The sequence below is a fragment of the Danio rerio genome, chromosome 8 (assembly GCF_052040795.2).
Source record: "Danio rerio strain M-AB ecotype USA chromosome 8, GRCz13ab, whole genome shotgun sequence".
NCBI classification, from domain to species: domain Eukaryota; kingdom Metazoa; phylum Chordata; class Actinopteri; order Cypriniformes; family Danionidae; genus Danio; species Danio rerio.
This window is the reverse complement of record NC_141028.1, coordinates 52,890,523-52,917,422: the sequence shown is the minus strand read 5'-3', so window position 1 is coordinate 52,917,422 and position 26,900 is coordinate 52,890,523. Positions and strand designations below refer to the sequence as shown.

Here is a 26,900-nt window from a genome sequence, read left to right as displayed (position 1 = left end):
TACTGGGTTTTCGGGTCAGGATCTTCTCATCTATGTCTTGCTCAAATGTTGCTAAATATCTGCAGTCAGCTTTAACTAAACCAGAGGTTGTTTTCTCCCTTCTCAAGAGGAAATTGAATAAAGGCTACTTGATTGGACCTTTCAGATCTCCCCCTTTTTTGGTGTTATATACTCCCATTATATATGTAGTGATGCTGCCAACTGCATTAAGCATGGGGGGGGGGGGTGACGTCATCTCCAAGGTGTCGTCTGAAAGGTAGGACCTGTTTGTGTGATGCTACTGTCAGCTGGTTGAGGGGTATTACATGTGATTTTGATTTCTATTTACAGGCCGTATCCTAAGCTGATGCTGTGGTGGTCATGGAAGAATGGAGTCCATGAGACTGATTCTTGAAAGACAAACGAGTCCTCACATTAATCCTGTGGGCCAGCCTGACTTCACGGCGGTACCCTACTCACACCTGCAACTTCTCTACAATTGACATCCAGCTTCTCCAGCCTTCGGCTCCTAGATTGCAGCTCCACACAGGAAGTTTGACCAGAAGAATAATGGTCAGGCCCAACAGAGCCTGGATTCTCTAGAGTTTTTTTCCCCTTCACTTTGTCAATTGGTAAAGTTTTTTTTCCTCGCCACTAGCTTGCTTGGATTGGGACTTGTGGAGCTGCGCTTCAGTGAATTTGCTCTACAGTGTTTGAACTTTCAGAAGTGAAGTTTAAACTACACTAAACTGAACTGCAAATCTGAAACCTCATATACGTAGACTTGCATGGAAATCATACTAAAACATTGCGTAGGCACAAAGCTGTAAATGTGCGTACGCAGTAAAAAATTCAGATGTAAGAAACACTGCATACGCCGAATCCCACGCATATTCTCTTTGTAAATCTGAATTAAGGTGAAATTGAGCACACGTGCACGAGTGCAAAACCCCTCCCTGCCTCCTCCCCCTTATAAATATGGTAATGACTTCACTTTGGCAAAACCAAACGAAAAAGCAATGACTAAAGCAAACAAAAAGAGAAACTTTACTGAAAGTGAATTGGAGGTGCTCCTATCGAAGGTAGAAGAGAAAGAGGAAAAACTGCTATTTGCAAATTTGTCCTCCGGAATTAATAACAAAAGGAAAAAAATAGAGTGGGAGAGTTTAGCTGAGGCAGTTAACGCAGTGGGGTCTGAACATCGCACTGTGAGTGAATTAAAAAAGAAATGGTCTGATGTAAAGATGCAGGTTAAAAGGAGAACAGCAGTGCACTGTCAAAGTGTGGACCAAACAGGTGGAGGAACAGGGAATGCTGCACTAACACCCTTTGAGGAGAGAGTTGCCTCAATTGTGGGAGACACTTTATTGTCGGGAGTATTATCCGTATCTGTGGGAGACACGGATGTATTAGAGGAACCCCAAGAAGGTAAGTAACTTCTCATTTTATGTCTTAACTTTGGTAAATAACCAGTTTGCATTTAAGTTTCCAATACATTCAATGTAGGGGAGAGCGGGGCACAAAGTGGGCTAACACTTTTTGTTTTTGGTCAAATAATGAACAAAGTAATAGGGTTAAACAAACCATTTTTTTAACCAACAACACAACAAACAAACAAAGCCTCTCCTACAAATGAGCACTGAAAGTATGATCGCCAGAACTATAGTTTCTGTGCAGTATTGCCAAAAGTGCCAGGAGTAAAAATGTTACCATTTACACCTGTGGGGCAGATTGCAACAGACAGGGGGTTAGTTGTAACACATGCTTAAAAAGGAAGATTTCACACGATTAATTTAAATTCAGTTTACATTTAAAATGTAGCCATATTTCCTCAGTAATTGGCTCATTTATTTTTTTATTTTACATACAGTAGCACAGTACAGTATATTTATTTCTTTGAATAAACACATTTAAAACTATTTGCATTATTATCCATTATTATAAAATGCATTTATTTGCATTATTAGCAATAAATGTTTTTCTATTTAAAAAATATTTTCTAACAAAAAACATGTTATTATAAAGTTTAACAGTACACTCAAAATTAAAAAAAAATATATTTTGTTAGTTTAGTAGGTGTCCAACAGTGTGTGGCTTAATTGTAACATCCTATTACAACTAACCTCGTTGTGTCATGTATTCCTCAAAACTGGCAGTCACGGAGTTTCTTACATCTTTCAAAATAGACTAGAAGACGGTAATTACAACATTGTAAGATTTTACGTACACTTTCACAGATAAACAAAAAAAACATATATGTAGATATATATGCCCTTAAGATATATATATATATATATATATATATATATATATATATATATATATATATATATATATATATATATATATATTAATATATAACACAAAGATAGATAGATCATAATAAAAAATACTTTTATGCTGCAAAAATTGGTGTTTCTCATCCAAATTTTGCCAAACTTTTTCTTCACTCTGTGTTACATTCAACCCCGCGTTACTTTGTGCCCCGCACTCCCCTATCCATTGCATTTATAAATATGTGTGTACCGATAAGAAATGGACTCAAATATCAGTTAACGTGCTTGTTTTTATTTACACTTAGATGGTGCAGGAACATCTACTGGCACGGACTTCGTCCCTCCTGAGCAATCAGGACCCAGTGTCTCCGGTGCAACTCCCAGTGCTTAGGCTGTCCGTCAGGCCGTTTCCTGATGCATGCTGTTCTGAGTGTCACAACAGCAAATTGATAGGGCCATCGGTGATATTAACAGTCACCTAAAAACATAAGTAATGCACTCACAGACATAAGCCAGTCATTAAAAGAATTGGTCAAAAAATAAACTTCGTCTCTGATTACCTTTTTTATATTGCCGCAAGCACACGCTGGCGGGCTTGAATGGCTTGTTGGTTGGCTTGTATACACACTGGTCCTGGGTCATCTGGCGGTGCCACTGCCTCACCAATAGGTATGCCATGTCTGTGCGCAACATTGTGCAGCAAACCACAGGCCAGCACGATGCGGCACACTTTGTTAGGGGGGTATAGCACCACCACGGTATAGCTTATCAAGGCAGCGCCACCGGCATTTCAGCTGCCCAATTGCCCGCTCTACAACTGACCGAGTGTGAGAATAGGCATCATTGTATCTGCGCTCTTGGCCAGTTTGTAAGTTGTTAAGGGGGGTTAACAACAATTTCTTTAATGAATAACCATGGTCTCCTGATATACAGTTACATAATCACGCTCAAAAAAAAAAAAAAACTTAGCTAGAATAATATCTTTAAATACCTCACTCACCAAGAAGCCACCCATCACGCACCTTGCCACCTTGGAGCCTCATCTCAATCATGCTGTTTGTAAGGATAAATGAATCATGGGTTGACCCAGGCCATCTTGCCACAATATTTGTTAAGCACGTTTGAGCATCACATATTATTTGCACATTTATTGAATGGAAATGTTTCCGATTCACATATGCAAATTCGTCTTCAGATGGCGCCTTTATAGCAATGTGCGTGCAGTTGATCGCTCCGATTACATTAGAAAAACCGACTATCTCTGCAAATTGCGCTTTAATATTTATTTGGTCAACTGCATGGTGAGGATACCTTATACACCTGCTAGACATGGGGATGATCCCGTCCCATACAGCTGGCATTGCACGGCTCAAAGATGACTGGCTTAACCCTGAGTGGTCTGCCAGTTCCCTTTGGAAAGAACCAGTTGCCAGGAAACCAAGTGTTGTCAGCACCTGTAAGGGAACGGGTAATGCATGGCTCCTCGCTGTCTTTCTTTCCAAATGTGGACCCAACTCAGCACAGAGCTTCAAGACAATAGCTCTTGGAAATCTGAAACGGCTAATAAGCCAGTCATCATCGTGGGCCAGAAAATCAGAGTGATCTCTAAAAACGCGTTCCCTTCGGATTCGCCCATTGACAATGTCCTTTAATAAGGCCAACACTGCCATTGCCATAGACTTAAAAGGTTGTATGCATTTCGAAATGCTTTTATATGTTCTAAATCACATAATTAGTATGATAATATTGTGGCAATTAACCCATTTTATCAATTATACATTAGTAGCAATGTTTTTCACATGTGTTAGTGCTATACTTTGTAGTGTGCATTTTGACATAATTGCCACTAGGAGTCGCCAATGGAAATAAAACACACACACACACAGGAAATGTGCGTACGCCAGGCATGGAGTTGGCGTGGACCTGCGAACATTCCCACGTTCATTTCATTGCTAGTAAATCCAAACTTGAGCGTGAAACCTGGCGTACGCAGTGTTGATACATGAGGCCCCAGGAGTTTACTAGAACTATGTTAAGCTGCTTTAACACAATCTATATTGTGAAAAGCACTAAATAAATAAAATTGAATTGAATTAAGGTGGCGCAGTGGATAGCAAGTTCGCCTCACAGCAATAAGGTCACTAAGTCGAGCCTCGGCTGGGTCAGTTGGCCTTTTCTGTGTGGAGTTTGTATGTTCTCCCCATGTTCGTGTGGTTTTCCTCTGGTTTCCCCTGCAAGTCCACAGACATGTACAGTACAGTAAAATTGGGTATGCTAAAATTGACCGTAGTGTGTGTGTGTGTAAATAAGGTTCACAGAGATGGGTTGCAGCTGGAAGGGCATCCGCTGCATAAAACATATGCTGGATAAGTTCACTCTGCTGTAGCGACCCCAGATTAATAAGGGACTAAGTTGAGAAAAAAAATGAAAGAATTGAATCGATTGTGACTTGGGGAGCAGTAGACTGAAATAGTTAAGTGAGAGGATTTTGCACACCATCAGCGGGTGTGGTGGATTTCCACTAGCAGGTATATATTATTCAGTATTAATTTTGGGGACGGTGTCCAGTTGTGTTGTGGTTTCAGTTTCACTTAAAGAGCACCTTTGGTGAAAAATCTACTATAAACACACCCAGTGCTTTTTTTTTTTTTTTTTAACAACATAAAATGTTAAAAAATATTTTCAATTTAATAACATAAAATGGTGGACCAATTGGAGTGGTTTTGAGACAGACCGCAACTTGACGTAGGAGTACGGTCTCCCTACCCACCGAATTGTTTGACAACTGCATGTTAACAATCTCTGTAGTAACATTTATTCACAAGTTCACACTCACAGATATTTGACTGAATATAATATGCGTATTTGGCATGCTGTCTAGGGAGAGGGCTCTGAGCTCGGGAAGACACCCTAAAGGCTGATTAATACTTCTGTGTCAAACGCCGACGTATGCTACGGCGCTGACGCATAGCCCTTCGCCGTGGCCGTTGGCGTCACTGACATGCACCTCTCAAAAAATTTAACTACACGTCGCAACAACACGTAGCGCAAGCTCTGTGATTGGTCAGCTTGGTATCGCTGACGAGTCTGGGCGGGACAGAGAGCCGCACAAATGGCGCGAGCGATTGTTTACAAGTGTGGAGTCCCATGAAGGAGCTCCGGATGGAAAGTTATGTTTTGTGTTTACGTCATAGTTAAAGTTGTTGCACGTCCGCCGGTTCCTGCCTCAAATTGAGCGACTTTGAGTCACTTGTACATCCAGGAAGTGTTCAGGAAAAGCAAAACAGCAGCGAAGAAACTCGACACAGAGGAACATTTACACCTCACTGCCAACTAGTGTTTCGGAAGTGTTAATGCAGACCAACAGAGACAGGGCGCAGAAGTATAAATGCACAGCTGTGTGCGTTGCCTGCGCCGTGAGTTACGCCAGTCACTTGACGCAGAAGTATAAACCAGGCGTAACTCATATTATTCTCCTTATCAGGATAAGAGAGATAGGGTCCGAGTGCAGTGTCTAGCCCGGCTCCAGAATGCTCTCCTCTCAAATTTAAATAGGCATCGGGTTTAATAGTGTGGAGTTAGGGTGGTGGAGGGACGGTGAAGTCAAGAGAAAACAGAGGTATGAAATGTTTGACTATTTATAGGGGTTGCTCTTGAGCTGATTGGATAATAGAATGATTGTGTGTGATGAATTAGCCTCATCAAAAACTGATCGTGCTCCTCCCGAATTGTGTTAATAAAACATCACTAATCATATCAACAAGACAGGATGGACGTGCGCAACGCAACCGAGAATAAAATGTTTGTTCAGTTTGCTAGGATGTGATCAAGAGTGAGTTTTACAACTTTAAAATGTTTTAAAACAGTGTGTGTTTGTAATAAATTACAGCGATTTACTTCAGATTTACTTTATCAGCACAGCCGCGTGTCAGAACAATTATAAAACAAGACGCTTCAACATGTCATTGTACATGTCTAGAGACTGGAGCTTCCAGGGGCCTGAAGTGAAAACTCAGAGTAATATAACCCTGACATGAGAGAAACTGGGTTTTCTGTTTCAAAATGGCAGGTTTGGTAAACTCGAGAAAGCAGGCTAAGTCATTACTGTTTCTGAAAGAGAGGTAACTTTAACTCAGAGTCAGTTACTGTGGTAACTCTGTGAACCTAACATGGTCAGGAGCAGGTTTTATTTTCTAAACTCTGTTTGTTGGTCTCCTCCCCTTTTTTAAAGAGGAAGCGGTATTTCTCGCCTAAGCCTTACGTTTCCACCCACCTATTTTAATGAGCATTTTAGAGATGCGCATAAAAACGATTAATGGAAATGTCATGATGCACATAACTTTTGAAAATAAGCATAAAAAAAAAAACACTCGCATAACTGGGGAGGATAAACCTTTATTCGATAAAAAAAGATGTGCCTAAACTACAATGGAAACACTTTTACTGAACAAATTAGTGTGCATTAAAAAAGGTTTGTTATAAGAGATCATATCATGATGAAAATGTGTGTGAATGGGCAAACCAGCAGGCTGAGCGCACTGTACACATCTTAAGTGGTGTTTTGATCATTCATTCTAAAATGCCTGAACCATTTCAATATTAATGTTATTTTATTAATGACCTTCAGAGCATCTGGAGCGTGTTAAGAGCGTCTGTTCTCTGCATCTAATGGCTTCAAACACCCCCACGCGTTCATTGCGTGTCAGCATTGTCTTCTGAGGCGCAAGTACATTTATTAAATAAAGAAAAGATTGACGCAGCTTCTTCTACCACTGTAAATTCTGTTTTTACTTTTGATATTTGGTGCCCGTTTAATCACGAAGTGACGATCTTGTTCTCTTTGACTCGTTGGATGGAAGCGCTGCTTTATTCGCACATATTTTCTTTGTTATTATAGTTTTGCACATAAATTGAATTAAAATATTTTGATGTAAGCAGCTATTGCCTACATTTCAGTCACACAAAGAACAAAGTCACATACGAGAATGGCTTGTCCTTTTTTAATGAATAATTAGCTGAAATTCACTGACCTTCGACAGGGACATGTACTGTATCTAGATTAATGGAATTTTTATTGTTTGTAAAAGCCATTGTTTAGTTCTGCTTACATTATAAATGTCATATCAACCTCTATCACTTACGCATTAACTTGAGCAGCCGTTTTCCCGCACTAACTATCTCTGTTTCACTAATGCAAAGATGTTGTCTTTTTAAAATATATGGTCATATTTGCTATAACTTTGCATGAACATATAAAGGTCAGCTGGAGTAAGAAATGGTCTTTTTTTTAGGTTGTTGGCAAGGTCACTCATAGTTTTATAGTCGTGGTGTGTGTGCTTAAAGCTACGAGACCGTATGAATGGAAGTCTATGGGAGGAAAAGCCCAGTGGGACCACTGCGATAGACTTCCATTCATACGCAAGCGAATGCGCAAGACCGGAAATGCAGGGTCATGCGTCAAGTTTCGCAGGTGGCTGCGTTGCAAAGTTCAGGCTTGGTGAACTCTGACCTGTGAAATCGCATCACTTGACTGCGTGAGACTAATCGAGGATCAAAACATGACATCTCTGGACAGAAATTTAAAACATGGAGCAAAATCGCTCGCTTTTTTAAATGTCTAATAATCTTGTTTAAGCCCACCCCTTTTCGCAGCGCCGCTTAACAGAATATTACATGCTCAAACTCTAATGTGACCGCAGCTTAACTCTGAGTTGGTCTACTCAAAGTTGATTGACCTAACGCAGATCAGCTATTCTGAAACCGAAAACTCAAGAGTTTTTAATCTCTCGGTAAATCAACACAGCGTTCAAGTTTAAACTCCGAGTTGGTTGAACCTGCTTACTGAAACAGGCCCCATGACATATGAGATGTCAGATACTAATGTTTGTGTGATGTGTGCTATTCACAACAGGCACACACTGTTTAGAAACTAAAAAGTTTACTTTATTCCTCTCCTAGTTAAACAGACACTTTTATGTTTTGTAAGAAGCTGAAGATTGTGTGTGCTAAAAATTTAAGCCTGATTTACACTTCTGAATCAAGCGCACTGGTATGGTCTGGCACAGCCTACACGCGTTTGTGCACCTCTCAAAAAATGTAACTACAAGTTGCAACAACACAGAGTACGCTCTGTGATTTGGTCAGTCTGGTATCGTCACCTGCATTTCCGCTGTAGCATCGCACACATTTCCGGCTGGCGCATATCTACCCACATTTTTAAAAATCTGAAATTCCACGAAGACAAATATGGATCAGCTGACAGAAAGAATTATAGAAGCGGTTAGGAAATACAGCCATCTGTATGACTCATCATCAGCTGAATACAAAGCAAATTCCTTCTAACGTAGGTTTGGAAGTCACTGAATGTATGAGGTGATGCAAGAGTACCAGAGATAAATACGTTTGCCTCCAGAGAAAAATGGCCACGATCGAGTTGCGGTGATCCTAGAGGAAAAAAAGCTCCCTGCATTTTATTACTTTCTTTGGTGGCCGTCACCTCACATGAAACACCGGGACATACAGTCAGACTACAATGATAAGGTAACTTGTTCTTTGTGAACCCCTGTGTAGTGTTTAGGTTAGCTATCTATTTATGTACTAACAACAAAACCCAGCAGTTAGCTATGCTAAAACCTATATGAGTAAAAAACAAAAATCCATTATATTTGGTTTATCCTAGCAATATATCCAGCAAAGCTACATAGAAAATATAAGAATGTATTTGTAAACATAGCATGCCCTTTCTGAAGTCCTTTGTCATGTTTAGGCTAGCTAACGTATCAGTCTATATACAATTAGCTAATGAGGCTAAATAGTAAATATAAGCATAAATATTAGGGTGAATAATGTTATAGCACCTTGCTTATTAACCTTTCTTTTATGTGAGCTAGCCAGCTATATAAGGTACTTTGAAATTCTGATTATTTAAAAAGAGGAAATATAATTTAAGCATGTTCCTTGTTTTTATCCTACATATCATTTTAATCGAGCATTAAACTGAAAGAATTAGCAACTTTTCCACATTGTAAATGGCATTTGTTACATCCAAAGATTACATTTCTTTTTAAACAAGGATGTATGCATGTGTAAATGGTATGCAATGGTAATATACATGTAAAATCAAGTTAAATGTATGTAGTTTTTAGAGCATAAAAATACTGTATATTGTTTTCATTATTGGAAAACCATATTCATAGCTCTGTTCATAAACACTGAATGCATCAGCTGTATGAATAATAGGCTACAAATTTACAATATTTTTATCTCATAACAGGACAAAAGTGATTCTGGCACAAATTGGTGAGACCTCCAGCCAACGACTAATTATCGACTCAGTCCGCACAGTCCTTCTCTACATCCAAGCAGTCATCACCACTGTCCACGCAGTCCTCATCTACATCGACGCAGTCATCGTCACTATCCCAGAAGTCCTCATCTACATTGCCACCGTCACCACCTCTTTCTCTTCAGCCATCTCCTCTATCCCAAAATCCAGGGATGGCAGAGAAAATAAAAAGGAAGAAAAAGGATGACTGGTTACAGCTGAAAGTGGGGGAGTTGGAGGTCAAGTTGGAGAAACGCATGATGGAGCTGCAACAGAAACTGGCCCAAGAAAGTGATGAGAGCAACAGGTTTGGAGGCACGTGTAACAGAGGCCTGCTAGTGAAGTGCTGTGCAAGGAAACCTCACTCCTGACCTCTAAAGGTGCTCTAGCGACAGATGCTACAGGCCATGGTCTTTAGCCTTCTTGGTAAAGCAACTGACTCCCATGTGGAAGCTTGCCGGTTCGATCCCAGCTCAGGGGGTTGGGTGGTGTGGGACCGGCGGGGTTACATACGGATATAGATATGCTGCGACGGGAGTCGGAGGAGTACAAGTCTGGCCATATTCTACTATTACAAAGTATTATTTTAGTGACAGCAAAGGAAATACTTTAAAGTGCTGTTGTCAATTTATTTTGTAAATAGTTCAAATTGTTTTTTTTGCATCTTTTTTTGTGCAGCAAAATTGCCATATCTGCACTTTTAAGCAGTATTTATCTCACATTATAATCTAAACTCCACTTAATTTTTTAAATTGTTTACTTAACTCTTTTATATTTATGCAATATGTTAAAATAAATTTTTTTTTACAAAAAAAGGTGTGTTTATTTTTAGTTTTCCCCTAGCACTTAAAGTAAATTACGGATTTTGTAACACTGCATGTTTATCTTTAAGTTTCCACTAGGGCTGCACAATATATCTTTTCAGCATTAATTTTTATATATTTGATTCAATTTATTTAAAAAAAAAAAAAATTTTTAAATGTTTGCTTTTGCAAGCGTTTTTAAGAGTTCACACTTAGGTGAAGATTGATTAAAACAAGTTTGGCATACATTCCCAAGAGAGACCCCGGAGCTCCCTCCCATTTGCAGGGCGAGAATGAAGCTCTGAGCCCAGGTAGGGCTTGACAACCCCTCCTTATTTTGATAAAAGCTGATGACAGATTTTTTTTAGGAATTAGAACTGGTGACATTCTTGCTGTGAGGCAACAGTGTTAAACACTGTGCCACAGTGTAGCCCTTTGAAGGGAAAGATGGAGGAGTAAGGTGTGGAAGGAGGATTCTTCATATCTAAAAGGATGCAGTGAGAAACCCTGGCTCTTTATAGGGGGTAAGGATTCGTCTGATTGGCAAATCATACATCAGTTAATGAAGAACCAGCCGTGTTCAATCATAATCACATGATCCTCTCAAAATTATTATTATTTTTTAAACTACTTAAATACATTAGGGCTGGGCGATCCTGCAAAATTTGGTATCGATCCGTGTGTGCGTTGTTGTTGTTTTTTTTTTTTTTTATCAGGTAGTTTTTTTCATGTATCATAGTTTACCCTATTAAGGTTTTGTTTCAATTTGTAAGTATGCAATCTGTAGATTTTGGTACTTTGCTAGATTTAACCCAATACTAGTGTTATGTAATTATCATTGACCATGGCAATAATATATGAATGAGAATGGTAAAATACAGTGTCTATTTGCTGAATGAATGATACCAGTGTAATCTTTGGATTTCATTCAGTCATGTGAGTCAATTAAATTGATTAAAACTTTGAATTTGATTTCTTAAAAAGAAAAAGAGCTAATAAAATCCTGACTTCATTTAAAGTAGGTTAATTCCCTACAATATGATGACAGCAGTGGAGGTTATGAACCCAAGACAACCCCAACCCTCACCCTCACCTGGGACAATAACGTTTACCTTATTTTATAAATAATAGTCACCTCAGAGGATCACAAATGGTCACCCTAAAAGTACCCAGGTAAAATGAGGACCACCCCAGAGGATCCTGAAAAAGCCATCCACGCCCCAAAGGAATCTGTAAGGGTAACTGTAAGTTTACACCGAATGCGGCAAGAACGTCAAAGTACCCGGAAGTCTTTCATTTTCAATGGGAGCCAGTGGCAAGAAGCAGCGCAGCGCGTCTTTGCTAGTGTGGGCGTCAGGGAGAGTTGAAATTAAGTCAACTTTATGGTAATGAGCCATAATCCAGTTCGGCGGCAAACAATCGGAATGTAGAAGTCCACCGTTTGAGTGGATCTCAGAAAACACAGACCTGGGGCCTCATGTATCAACGCTGCGTACGCACAAAAACTTTGCGTACGCCAGGTTTCACGCTCAGAATCGCTCACGTTTGGATTTACTAACAATGAACTGAACGTGGGAATGTGTGCAGGTTCACGGCAGCTTTCTGGCAGGCGTACGCACATTTTTTGTGCGTGTCTGTTTTATTTCCATTGGCGACTCCTAGAGGCAGTTGTGTTAAATTCTTCTCTACAAAGTGTCTGATCCTTGCAATGGCAGCTGTATGAGACGGGTTCATGTAGTAGGTATGTAAGATTTCCATACCATACAGTTGACCAGCTAAACATTAAAGCACAATTTGCAGCGGTCGCCTGTTTTCCCAATGTAATCTGAGCAATCTACTGCACGCACATTGCTATAAAGACACTATCTAAAGATGAATTTGCATGCGTGAATCAGAAACATTTCCATTCAATAAATGTGCAAATAAAATATGATGCACAAACTTATTGATGATTCCTACTTGTCTTTCTCGTGATAAATAGTGGACAAAATCTGATATGTAGCGGGGAAAAAAAAAGTTCATCAGACGCTGGATTCGAGCCGAGTTTATGCTAGAACGTGTCAGTACATGATCACATGCTTCTTATGAGGTGCGCCACTGAGACTGCTAAGAGTACTGCAACACTTTACAGATATAAACCACACTATTTCTTTTTTAAATGCACTCAGTGCGATGTTCAGACCCAACTGTGTTAACCGTACCAGCTAAACTCTCCCACTCTATTTTTTTCTTTTGTTGTTAATTCCGGAGAACAAACTTGCAAATAACACCGCTTTTCTCCGGTCTACCTCCGAAAGCAGCACCTCCAATTCACATTCTGTTCAAAGTTTCTCTTTTTGTTTGATTTTGCCATTGCTTTTTCGTTGGGTTTTTCCATTAGCATAGTCATTAGCATATTCATACGGGGGAGGAGGCAGGGAGGGGTTTTGCGCTCGTGCATGTTGCGCTCAGTTTCACGTTCATTCAGATGTACAAAAGAATATGCGTGAGATTCGGCGTACGCAGTGTTTCATACATCTGAATTTTTTTCTGCGTACGCACATTTACAGCTTTGTGCGTACGCAATGTTTTAGTAAGATTTCCACGCAAGTCTTCGTACATGAGGCCCCTGAACCTTGGTTTCGACCACAGTTGTTCCTAAGCGAAATGGAGTAGACATTGATTATTGAGGTCGCCAGATTTCCAATAATTTACGACGTGTCCCTGTTTCCTTAGCAAAAATGAAGAAGAAGCATGTGCAATAATGTTAAAAAATGTTTTAATTAAAAAAGCGGGAATCTTATGATAACTATAATGACAGTACAAAATAGTACTGCTGCTTCAGAATATTTCAGACAAGAACCTATATTGGATTAAATGGGTAATAGGTGTTGACAGAGCTGCAGCAAAATTGTACTATTACAAATTATTTATATACACACACACACACACATATATATATATATATATATACACACATGTATATATATATATATATGTGTGTATATATATATATATACATATATATATATATATATATATATATATATATATATATGTATACATATATATATATATATATATATATATATATATGTGTGTGTGTGTGTGTATATATACATACATATATATATATACATATACATATATATATATATATATATATATATATATATATACACACACACATATATATATATATATATATATATATATTATCAGAAAATACTATATTTAAAATACTAATGTGTGTGTGTGTTTTAGAAAAAAGACATTTATAGTAAAAAAAGTAAACGTAAAAAAGTGAACGTCATTAGGTTTCAATACATACGGTCGGTGATGCAATTTTACCTACAGCTACACTCTCTCAGACAGCTAGCAAACAAGTTATTCAGAAATTAGGTGTTTATGTTTATTGTGCATTTTCTATTGTCTTTTCTCTAGTGGATGAGTGCAGAAAAAGATGGAAGTCTCCAAAAAGAGGCAGAGAGGAAAAGGAGTGGAGCAGGAGCAAACAGTGTACGGCGATGGTGGTACAGTGGGATCATGGGCGTCCTCAAACCCTTCCTAGAAGAGTGACCAGCAGTAATAAGTTGTCGAAGCCCTAAAGCAGAGGAATGATGCCATGGCAAACAACGAGGCAGCAGTGCAGACCACACGAAACATAAGAGAGAGCCAGACCAGTGAGGCAGGACCATCAAGTTCAGCAGGGTCCAGCAGCATTCAGGCAGAAGGATCAGCATAGAACAAAGCAGAATTCGAAGAAAGAATTATGACGACTTTGAAGGCTATATCGAGGAATACTGTTGCTCCTCAGGAGGACAGTGACACTTTGTTTTTTAAAAGCATACTGGATGACTTTAAGTCCTTATCAATAAGAACCAGGCAGGACTTAAAGTTTTTAATTCATCAGCTGATATACGAAGCCAAATGTATGGAAACTGATATGACTGATACCTGAGGAGAAAGAAACGGGGGGCTGCTGACAAGTCTGTGAGAGGTGTTCGTAAGCTTATTTTTCTTGTCAGCTGCACCTTGTACTTTCTCCGTCACACACACACACGCACAAAAAAAAAAAAAATTGTTGTTTTCCTGGTGCTTAAAATTATTCCTAAATTATTTGTTTTCTTTCCGTTTTGTTATATGTTTTGAGGTTACTTGGCAATAAATCAGTTGTCTACATCTCTTGGTTAAATGTGTTTTTTAATATTTTAAATGAGCCATATTCTGCCATATCGACTTGAAATCATGTAGTGGACCAAGGTGAAAAAGCATGTGCACATAATGTATTAAAAGTGCTAATATATATATATATATATATATATATATGTGTGTGTGTGTGTGTGTGTGTGTGTGTGTGTGTATGTAAGATAATCTTAACCCTTGACTTGTTAAAAACCAGTTTAAGTTTTTGTCTTTTTTCATCAAAAAATTGTATATTTTTATTTCATATTTGTTACTATGGAAGTCAATGGTTATAGGATTCCAATATTCTCTAAAATATATAATTTTGAGTTCAACTAAAAATTGAACACAGTGGTTGTTAAGATGGGTACTTTTTAGATGGTTTTACATAAGGTTTTGTCTCTGTTTTTCGAATTACCCAGTGACAATCGAGTGTTGGCACTAGATGTGGGAGTCCGTTAAAGTTTATCAAATTACACATGCCACCCTCACTTTTATTGTAATGAAAAATTAAATGTGACTCTTCTATCCATTTTTAGTATGTTGTGCAACTATTCATGCAAGGCCACACTAATGTACAATAATAACAATAACTCTCAGGTTGACTCAGAAGTCAAGTTCAAGCTTAGTCAAAGTACTGTTAACATTTGCCTGCCATAATTTCATGCCATTTTATTTCATTTACCCACTTAATATTGATTAAAACTTTACAGTCACTTAATTGTAAATTTATATACACCAAACATCATTAAGAATAGAATAATATTTACATTTAAATTAAAATAAGGTAATGAAAACAAATACAAACTACAACATTTCACGTAAATTAGTATTTTTTATGTTTATGTTGATGTTTTTTCTGTTTATTAAAATTTTACTTAAAAGGGTGATCCACTACGATATCATATTTTAAACTTTAGTTGATGTGTAATGTAGCTGTGTGAACATAAACAGCATCTCTGAATGTAAAAAGCTCAAAGTTCAATGCAAAAGGAGACCTTGCCTTTTACAGAGTAAGCTTAGCAAAGCCTACAATGAACGAATTTTGAGGACTACAAAAAATACTTCCAGGCCAGTAAAAACACAAACACACACACTGCGCAGGTAAGGGGCGTGGCCAGAGGCGCTGTAATGTTACTGCAAAGGGAGCTAAAATGCGTTCAAGCGATTTACACAGAGATTCCTGTTTCAGTATTTGGGCTTCTAAATGACACGACACAAACACAGAAGTGCTTACAGTTCAATATCAAGTATGTTCCAGAGAATTATAAAATACATAGCAAGCATGATTTGACAAAACACAGCTTTCAGAATCTCCTAGTTTGGTGCTGGATTCGATCAAAATCTCATCAAAGAGGGAGCAGCTCCAACAAGCAGAAGCTGTAGCCTTTAAGTTTTTATTTGTTAAAATTGATCAAGACATGTACAGTGTCTAGCTTCAACGGTATGTTGATGTAAACAATGGGAAATGCTGTTTGGCACCGCTAACAATTTGTCTACAAATTCATATTTATCAGTCAAACGGCTGTAAATACACACACTCACACACTTCACCAGCGTGTGCGTCTCTCTCTATAGGCAGCTTTTCCATGCAATTTACATCTCAAATAATGAATTCGCAAAAGATATGTGAACGATTAATATTACATACACATGCATATTTCGAATATATGTGGAAAAATGTACAAAGGAGAAAAAAAAAATACAGGAGAGCTCACCTAACCCATGTAACGTTAGCAGCAGAAAAATAAGTCAAGGCTCGCACAGATCGCATCCCACATCTTGTGCTTTATTCTTCTGTAAACAGTGTCACTGCATATAACAGAGAAATAACTTAATCCGAGCATAAGAGAAAAGTAAAGATAAACATCAGTCCCGCGCATATGCATTTCTTGTGTTACACGCGTCTACAGACAGTTCACACCACACAGACACACAATAGCGATCTCTCTTAAAGGAGCCGCACCCCATTTTTACTTTTCACACTTGTCAGATATTATTTTAGAGAGCGGGCATGAGGTTGACTGACTGTTTAAACAGCACAAAAGCGTGTCACATGTGAGTGTACGGGCGTAACGTGGAGCGGATCTGAGAATCGCAGCACATTTGGCAGATGACCAATCTAAGTCACTTGAGGGCGGGCCTTTCAGAGGAACTAGGAAATATGACAGTCATTTTCATGATAGCTGAATAGCTGTATATAATCAATGTGAGATTTATGGAAAAAATAACACGATTTCCTTTTAAGTGAAACATGAGCACACATTGCTTTGCATCTTATAAACACAACCAAGCCTTAAAATTACATTCTGGACCACCCCTTTAATGTTTTCCCTCCACTTATTCAATTGGGTGTATTAATTTTTAGACTGATCTTCAGTTTATTTGTTGTTAGATTAGTTCCAAATTTTGCTTTGGTACTGAATAATCTAATGAATATGCACAAACATATAAAGCATCTGTAGAAAATATTAATTTAAAATATTGATTTGTGAGGGGTGTACTTTGCTATATATGTAGTATATGAATTACACAATTTAATATAGAAAATTATTATTAGTATTAAGAAAGCACTGAATGATATAGAGAAGTAGGCTACATTTCTTGATCAATGATTTAGAGGATCAAACTCTGAGTGGAATAATCGGGAGATGAATCCGGGCCGAACAGTTGCCTCTCTATATTATAAAGATATTTTCCCACGGGCTGCGGGAAACACGTGTGAAAGGAAAAGCAGCATTCTGCAGCAGTTTTGGCAGCAAATTAAAAATCCTGCCGCCTGTGAATGCACAGCTCATTGTTGCCAATATTTTAAACAATGTGCTAAAGTTAAGCACAATTTGTAGCCTATGTTACAGTTAGTCTGCAATGCATTAAAACTTTTCCTTGCAAGCAACTCTGTCTCCCGCACATGTGCACGCAGTAAAGTACAATTTCAATGTATAGTGACAAATATTTAATTTAACATTAACAGCCCAAAATAAAGGTCTATTTTTACTTGAGACAATCTGCAATTTCATGTCAGCTTCTCTCTTGCCTCGTTGTTATATTTGTGTTACGTCCAGTAATTTTGTTTATTTTGATTTCTATATTGCAGTGTTCTTTTTTTTTCTGTTTCCTGATTTCTTTTGTTGGCAGATTGTTAACACCTGATTCCAATCTGTGCAGCTAATTTCCTGAGCTATATAGACTGGCTGCAGCTAAACAGAAGTCAAGAGAGAGGGGAGATGACACGTCTCACTTTAGCTGCTCCAGCCCTAGATACAAGGGGCTTGTGTGCATGCAACTTTTTTTTTTTTGAATTATTATTATTATTATTATTTATTTATTTTTTTTAAACTACTTTTATAGTATGAATTAATTTATGATGGTATGAGTAACGTGTGGGGTGTCCTTTTATATAATTTTTTTTTTCTCTCCTGTTTGGGTGGGTAGGCAGGGAAACTGGGAAGAGGGTCGTAGTTGTTCTTTGGGGAATTTTTATTTTGTTAGGGAAGTTAATTTTATCTTAAATTAGTTATTGAATTGTTTTGTTTCTTTGGACCCCCATATCCTAATTTTTTTTTTTTTTTTTGTATTATGTTCTTTATAATTTAAGGTCCATTACTTCTGATAACGAAACAAATCAACGATTGCCTGATCTCAAAATTCACTAGGAATGTGTTGTCTGATTTTGGAGGCAGTACTCCCCCCACCCACCCACCCTTTCTTCATTTGTTTCTCCCAGTTATCTTTTTTTAACTCTAATCTTTTGTAGAATCGTAACCTTGGTTTAAAAAAAAAAGTTACATCTATGACACTGAAAAGTTCTTTTTAAAATTAAAACAATATGCAAGAATAACTTTTATGTGTATTTATTTATTTTTTAGTAATAGTCTATTGGGGTTTAACCATAGAGCACAAGGGTTAATGCAATCATTAAAGGTTGTGTAAACTGCACTTTACTACAGTTGTAAAAATACTAGTGTATTAACTTAGAACTGTACAGTGCCAATTAGTCATTCAGTGGCCAGACAATTCTCTTAAGCACAGTAAAAGAGCAAATAACTTGCTGTTACATTGATCCTCCATCAAACCTGGCCAGCAAGTAAACAACAGTGGCAATTTAGCAACCGTTTGATTGGCAGCATGTCGAACCATGTGGCAAATGTACTAGAATGTTCAATATAACAGCTGTGTCCAGTAAAACATGGCAATTATTCATTTGGTGGTCAGGTATTTTGCCTAAGCACGGTAAAATAAGTATTTAACCCTCCGTGCTTGGTTGCTTTGATCCGTTCATGACTGCAAGTACACTGTAACAGTTTGACTGACAGCTTGTCACAAGTCACTTAAATAGTTAATGAATTGGTGAAAGCGCTTTCCAACTAGTGATTTAGCTCCTCTGAAAATGTAGGCATCTGATTGGGGCTTTTTTTTTTTTTTTTTTTTTTTTTGTCAAAATTAGGTAGCCTACACACAGTTCAGTCTTGCAAAGTCTAAACTTGGAAGGAGAGGATGTAAGTTTGATATGGAAAACAAACTACCTCTCTTCCCCAGCGACTGCTAAGGGGTGGAGCGGACTGCCTCTTGACGTGCCTGTCAATAAATATGGGGTATGGGCAAGATGGCTGGAGCCAGACAGAATCTGCTGACATTTACTTTCTTTATTATTTCTTATGCATTTAGTTTTATTGGCTGTATTCCTGAAAAGTGAATGGGTGCAACTTTACATATAAATATTGGGCTGAAAACATCAATAGCTGACAAAAACACTTAATTCACTTGAAGGCGCTAGATGTCGTCAGTGGGGTTAGTGAGTGGCAGTCCAGATGCTCTCAGGAAGAAGCAGCCTCGGTCATTTGCTTCTGCAGCCTGAGCCTTCAAGCAGAATGGCCGGACGTGCCTAAAAATGGCACTCCAGCCACTGCAGCAAAAGAGAGTGGTGCATAGGTTACACGAGACATGTTATACTTTACAATACACATGGTCATCAGTTTAATTATGAAAGGGTTTTACATTCGCATTTTTCACCAAACTTTTTTTTTTGTTATCTTTGGTAAGGATCGACTTGCCGCCTCTTTCTGGCTCAAACATACCGCTGGGCGGCATCAGGATGACAGTGTCCCCCTCTGCCCGCCTGCCCTACCATTCCTGCACCTGTGCGTTAAGAGGGTTCAAACAGATATGAGGCCTGGCACAGGGCTCAACAAGCGAATGCATGCAAGTCGTTGTTTTGAGCATATCTTAAATGCGTCTCTGCTGGCCTTACCTTGAGTTCCTTAATGCTGCAAGAACCCAGATGATGAGGCCACGCAGCAGCTGCTAAATTCTGTGTAGGTCTTGTGAGGCAACTCGCACCACTGGCTGAGGTGATGGCCTACCTCCATATTCTTCTCCATTGAGGAGGGGTAGGGACTCCTACTGGATGCCACATACGTCCGAAGTTAAGCCTCGAATTGATGAGGGTAACAAAAGAAGAATAAAAAAAATAAAGAAATTCAACTTCAGTCATGGTTAAAAATGTATCAAAATGCCCACTGTTGATGATATTAGACTGTAGTTTAAATGACCAAAAAAAATATATATTTCATTGACTTAGGCCTCGGCTATGCATGTGCTATTATTAATTAGAAACTGAGTGGACGCTTGGAAATGCATCAATTGTCATTTGCATCAATGTATCAATTGCTTTCATGCGACTCTCTGCTGTTTTAGAATATTACCAATTGTTTGTCATGTCAAAATTGACTAAACGTGAGAAAGCTGAAGTCATTCCATACAAAACGATTAGTCCTCATTTCATTACTTGGGTCATTTATATGCAAAAATGTTGAACTAGCTGTCAGAATCAGTCAAGCAAATGTCATAACATTTTAAATCTTTTTTCCTATTTTTTTTTTTTCCTGGAATGATTTACAGACCCCGTGCATGCTGAAGGTTAGGTTCCATTATGCACCGTGATATTGTTTACAGCTGCGCACAGATGTAACCAAATGGAGTTTACATTTGTTGTAAATAAGTTTTTTTTTTACTCTTTTGCACAATGCTGTGAATAAACTAGAATTGCAAAGTGCATACGCAGTGAAAATGTGAAGCCCACACATCCGGTGTCTTGTACTCTAAGACCGCACTAAACGCAGCAATGTGTAACTTTGCTTTATAGTGTCGTCCTGAGCGTTTTTAGAAAGCATTACCAAAATCTGACCTTTTTTATTTATTTTTTTGCACTCAAATGTACAGGTTATAATAACTTGACAGCCATTTGACGATCTCGTTCATAAACAATGGTGTTAGGACTCTTCATCTCAATGACAGACACTTTCCTCAACATGAACACTTGCTTTTGAGGAATGAGCTATCCATTTTGTGTGAGTGACACGCTTTTGCAGGTTGTCAACTAGGTTTTGCTGTTTGTACTGATGGTTTTGAGAAATGCATTAACTGTAGAGTAGATGTAAATAGTATGGTGACATGCACCAAAGGGAAAAAAAAAACTGTCAAGTGTGGCCCCCAAAAGTAAACCACCATTCACCCTCTGCTCTCATGCCTAAATACCGGACGGGCTGCTGCTCTAGACGAGGAAGCCCTTGGCTCTTAAGTTCTCAGCCAAGGAGCCGCAAGTGGGGTCCTCAAGTCCTCGCACCTCTGCTAGGTCTATCACCCTCCCCTCTCTGATAAACCTGGCACATGACTCCTCGGCACAGGCCACTTTCTCCGTCTCAAATGCAATCCTGCCTCAAATGCCTTCCGAGGTCTTCTTGAATCCTCTGGCACTTGAGGCAGTGAACACCCCTTGACCATGGTGAAACCTAGAGCATCTGGGCTAATTCTCAGCACTGGATATTGTGATAACTTTTAGGCGACATCATGCATGCATCAGCACTTGCATTGGAAAACTTCCATCTTTGTCGGTCACCTTAAAACAACAGCAGGGGCAGCATCGTCATGTTCACTAAAAATGCTCATCAATGACAAGGTTATTCAAACAGATGGATCAATTTTAAAGAGGCAGAGTCAAACTTTCTCATTGCATTTTGTGTTATTGTGCCCTATTAAAAAGTTACACTATACAGATATAGAACTTGCAAACAAATGCTTTTCTGAAATGACAGCATTAGGGAGAACGTCTCAATGTGTGACTGGAAAAGTCAGCTCTAACATTACCTCAAGTGCAAATAAATAATGCAGCTGAACTAAATAGATGGACAGTATCAGGAGATTGCAAATCAGATTACTTGGAAAATATTAGGGTCGTAGAGGAAATGTGGTTGATGTAGAGTTGAATTTAATTCACAATATCGTCAATTTTTAAAGAGTGACAACTTATGGCGCAATCCATACATTGTTGATCATCATTGAAAGAGTTTTAATATGGAAGTGATGTTCAAAAAAAGCCAGGAGGTAATGTGCTTATCAAGGTATAATTGTCCATCTTTGTATAATTTGTCCGCTGTCATGACTGCCCATTTTCCTTCATTTTCTGATTGGAAAGAGTTGTTTTCGATGTTCGAGTATCCTTTGGATATTGTTTGTTGAGACCGTAAGCTGTACCTTTTTAAGTTGTCTGCCTTGTTTTTGAACCAGTTCTTTGTGTTTTTAGTGTACAGATTTTGCAATGATTGGACGCGAGCGGTTGTTGTTTTGTTGAAAGCGGATGCGATGGACACAGTGAAAAGTGATGCTTTATATGGTTTCTGCTGGTAGTTTGAGTTTAGTCAAAGTCCTTGATTTAGTTTTTCGGGGTCATCTGGGGTTTGATCTGGGATGCCTTTGAAAACAAGATTGTGTCATGCTGTGTGCTTGTAAGTCCAAAATGTTTTCTTTCATTGATTTTTGTTTTCTTTTTTATTATTATTTTATTTTTTTGTCGAGTCCAGAAAGTTTTTTTTTTTTTTTTTTTTTTTTTTTTGTGCAATATATCGCTTACCTTAGTGCAACTGGATGGAGAGGTTGGTGTTGAATTCATACTATCGAAGCGAAGTCTCTTGGAGTTTAAATTGGAATTTTCTTTAGCTTTTTGTGATTCTCACTGAAACATGGTATCAGCTGGTTTGGCATTAATGTTACGCTCAACATATTTAAAAGTAAACAAAAAAAATGTACCACGATTTAAATGTAATATAAATTCATTTACTTTTTTGGAAGTATTTGTATTCATAGTGTAGCATTATTTATAGAGAAAGTGGTGCTTATATCAGAGCCTTAGCATTAAAGCTCTGTAGGATAAGATAATGATGCTGCTCAACATGAATTTTTATTTTTTTTTACTTTTTAATCCATGTTTCTATTCACCTATATGGTGACCTAACATATATATATATATATATATATATATATATATATATATATATATATATATATTGGGAGATTGGAATAAACAGTGTGATAAAGTCTGGTGTCAGATGAAGAGAACACAGAGTCGAAGATGCAATTAAAAATGAAAAATTTACTGAAGATAGTTTGCAGTTCTATGGCAGAAGGGTTTCGCACTCTGAGCTCGCAGGCCGATCTGACTTGCAGTACAACAATCCAACAATTATACTCTTTACACATGTCCAGAAAAGGTGGGATCCAGGTAAACAGTTCTTATTGGTTACAACAGAAATGGACAATTCTAAATGCAAGCGTCAAAGAAGCATTGTATCTAACTCCAGATATGGATGGTCTTAGTGCGTGTGTCAAGAAAGCATAGTATCTAACTCCAGATATGGATGGAGACATGATGCCTAGGGGTGAGGTCACCCTAAGTTATTAGGAGCTGATCTCCGACCTGTAAAAAAAACTAAACCAGGGATGCAAAAGACCATCTGTGTTTAAAACTCAAGGATGTTTCTTGTACGTTCAGCTGTGTTATCAGACTGGTTTAAGACTGTTTCCATCAACAGTCTGCTACAATATCCTTACTACACACAGTCTATCTCCACACAAAATGAATTATATTAATTTATAATCAAAAACAGATCAATCAAACGGCTATAATATTGTTGAAAATATCAGGACAACTAGAAGAGGTCAGGTGTCTTCTCCTCTGCATTGGACCTCCATTCAGAGGGACAGATGGAGAAAGAGGGAGAGATCTTCATGACCTATGACCTGGTTTGTGTGTGTCTCCTGAAAACAAAGTTAAAATAGACAGGCAAAAAGAGAAAGTAAGCAGTTTCATTAGTCAAATCAATTCAAAGTGAAATACTTATTCACATTATCAATTAAATATATATTCAAAGAAATGAGAAACATGATGTTGAGAAAAAGGATAAAAGTTGAATAAATTGATGGATTTGAAGGTAGAACTCCGACTCTTCACACACCTGTTTTTGGCCGAAAGTGAAGAATCCGCTTTAGGTCAACTAGTGAGGTCACTAAAGAAAGTGGAAGTAATGACTTGTACTCCCTGAGTTAGGTTACAGTTCCTTCGCCCTTTCTTGGACATGCTGGAACCTAAAAAATTCCAGTCCCCAAGCTAAGGGCTCTTCCCACCTTCAACTCACTCAATGGGGTTCGTCCGTGTATCAGTCAAGCCATCCGGCTTTGAAGACTGTTCGTCACTGTCAGTAGATGTTTCTCATCGTCAGTGGGATTGAGTGTCCTGCAAGCAGAAGTGAAAACATGCGAGGAAAAAAAAACAGCGGACCAAAGCCCAGACTATTAGGAAGATAAATAAAATCCCTATAATCCCTCCAAAACCATACAAGACGTACTTCAAAATTTTCATGACTATGCTTCCTGATACAGCCACAAATTCTCCCCAAACTTCTTCCACAAACTCTTCTACTGATTCAGTCACATCAGTGAACACCGCTCCAACGGTAAATGCAAACATCACAGCTAAAGATAAAGCTGAGGGTGCCTCAGGTTCATACAGAAAATGTGATCCAGTTGATCTGGGCCAAAGAGAATTCAAATACTCATAACCAGAAAAGGCATCAGGACTTTTAATCTGCTTTAGAAAAGCATTAATGTATTTTCCACTCGCCAGATCTACCTAATTCCTGTGCATAATGTACATTCCTAAGCTCCTGAATCGATGGGACTGGTCGCAAGAACTGTCTAAATTGCTTCTCTCGAACCACTCTGCGACGAGCTGAAAGCAGCCACTTAATGTCCACATGGGGGTGATTGTATTTATATATAAAAAAATAAAAAAAACGCATCTCAATCGTGGGAAAAAGATAAAGAAGGAAGTGTTTGTTCAACAGGAAGAGAGCATGCTGAGCTTCGGCTAGGAGCTCGGGCAATGTTGGCTCAGGCTGAAATGAATCGTCTGGCTGAGAGACAATGTGTTTGTTTGCTTAACTCCTGTAATCTCCGGACTGGTTAGCTGATCTAACTTTAATTTGTAACTAAAACAGACGACGATGCAGTACGTCTACGGCACTACAGCAACTCAACTATTTCTCTCCATGTATGGTTTATGAGGGAATGAGCAAAAGCGTGCTCTCGAGTGAAACATCAAACTGTTTGAACGAATTGTGAGCATCTGAGTTGCGAGAACTGAATGAATCATTGAATTGTTTGAACAAACTGTGAGCATCTGAGTTACTGAAACAGAGTGAATTATTGAACCGTTTGACGAACTGTGAGCATCTCAGTTAGAACTGAATAAATCATTGAACTGTTTAAACCAAGTGAATCATTGAATTGTTTGACCCGAGTGAATCATTGAACTGTTTGAACAGTAATGAATGTAAGGTTCTAACAAATTGATTTGAATCAGTGGTTTAATCTTGTGCATGGATCAAGTTAATTCCAAGTCGACAGAGGTACCTCTTTATTTGGTTTATTATTATTTTGTTTTGTGCATTTGATTGTGTTGAATTATTCAAATGCTTTTTGGAATGGGTTTGACACTTTTTCTGTTGTAAAACATGTATCTAGTGTTATTTTGAGGTTGTAAGGAGACCTAATTGAATAATAGTAGAATGCAATTTAAACTGGTTTAGTCTGATTTATTTTGTCTTTAGCTCTATAAAGGGTTACTAGGGTTATTGCACTGCTAGTGTATCCCATGTAGCTCTGACTTTATAAATTATTATTTTTTACTTATAAATATACAAGTTGGCACCCCTACCCAGTCAGATCGCTACATAAATATTGGCACCCCAGATTTGTCTGGCTTTCACTTTCTCAGGTCGTCCATCATGAAGTTAAAGGCCCGCTGCATCCCCTGGCCACTCGGTCCCCAGGCCAAAACGGACCCAGGAAGTGACCAAACTGCTCCCAGTCTCCCACACGCCGGCATCACCGCTCCCCTCCAGCCCGGCCCGCGACGAGTGCCCCCAGAGGGGCCACGTACACGTCCTCCACCGCTGTCCGAAGGCAAAGGCCTCCAGCGGCCCAAGCCTGGCCTCCACCGACTCTCTCCAGCCCATCCTCAGCGTCAATATCTTTTTAATTACAATCAGAGCACGTCGGTCTGAATACTCCCCAGCCCCACTCCCTCGGGCTTCCCTTATGCAAGCCTTGATTTTCTCCACCATGCACTGCCCAAAACCGTGCTCCATTCCACCGGAACTCCAGCTCCCCTGCCAAACTGCCTCTGGAAACACCCCGCTGGACGATCCGCACAGCATTGATCCCAATGTTGGTCCTGTCTTTTATGTTCAGATCCGTCCCAAACTGCCTCTGGAAACACCCCGCTGGACCATCCTCACAGCATTGATCCCAATGTTGGTCCTGTCTTTTATGTTCAGATCTGTCCCAAACTGCCTCTGGAAACACCCCGCTGGACCATCCTCACAGCATTGATCCCAATGTTGGTCCTGTCTTTAATGTTCAGATCCGTCGCCATCAAGCAAAAAAAGGCCCATCGTCTTTCATCCAGCCTCTCCCTGCAACAATAATTCACTCTGCCTAATGGTGGATTTGTTTTCCAGGTAGCTTCACAAAATGCAGCCCTCAGGCTACCCTTTTCCCCACGACAGAAGTCTTTTTCTCAGCGCAGCTTTTAAAGTTCGACGCTCGACTGACCCACTAGATTGTGGTCTAAATGCGATGTGAAAATGTTGAGTTATTACCTTCATAACATGTTTCATCACTTTCCCTGTGAAGTGTTTACCCTGGTCAGAGTTAATTTGTAGTGGTATGCCCCATCTGGGGAATACTTCAGTCAACAATGTTTTGGCTTTTGCATCTGCTGTGCAATTTCGAAGTGGAAAGGCTTTTACCCATCTAGATAACAAATCAACACTCATGAGTGTTCAAAGTCTCCACTAGGGGGCAGAGGGCCAATGAAATCAATTTGGAGATGTGTCCAGGGTCCCTGTGGATGAGGAGCATGTCCCAAAGGAATATTTAACTTGGAGGGAGAGTTCACCTTGACATTAGACACCTCTTACAAAAATCAGCGCAAGCAGCTCTCTGCTTTGGCCACCA

The 26,900-nt window shown here is 38.8% G+C and overlaps 1 long non-coding RNA gene across 1 annotated transcript; it reads left to right on the top strand.

Annotated features, from left to right (window-relative positions):
* The first annotated feature begins 20,611 nt into the window (after window positions 1-20,611).
* LOC147842844 (uncharacterized) lies at window positions 20,612-24,654 on the top strand. The gene is made up of 3 exons (XR_015498516.1): window positions 20,612-22,767; window positions 23,104-23,168; window positions 23,221-24,654. It is a non-coding gene; the product is annotated as an uncharacterized LOC147842844 (long non-coding RNA).
* The last annotated feature ends 2,246 nt before the right edge of the window (window positions 24,655-26,900 follow it).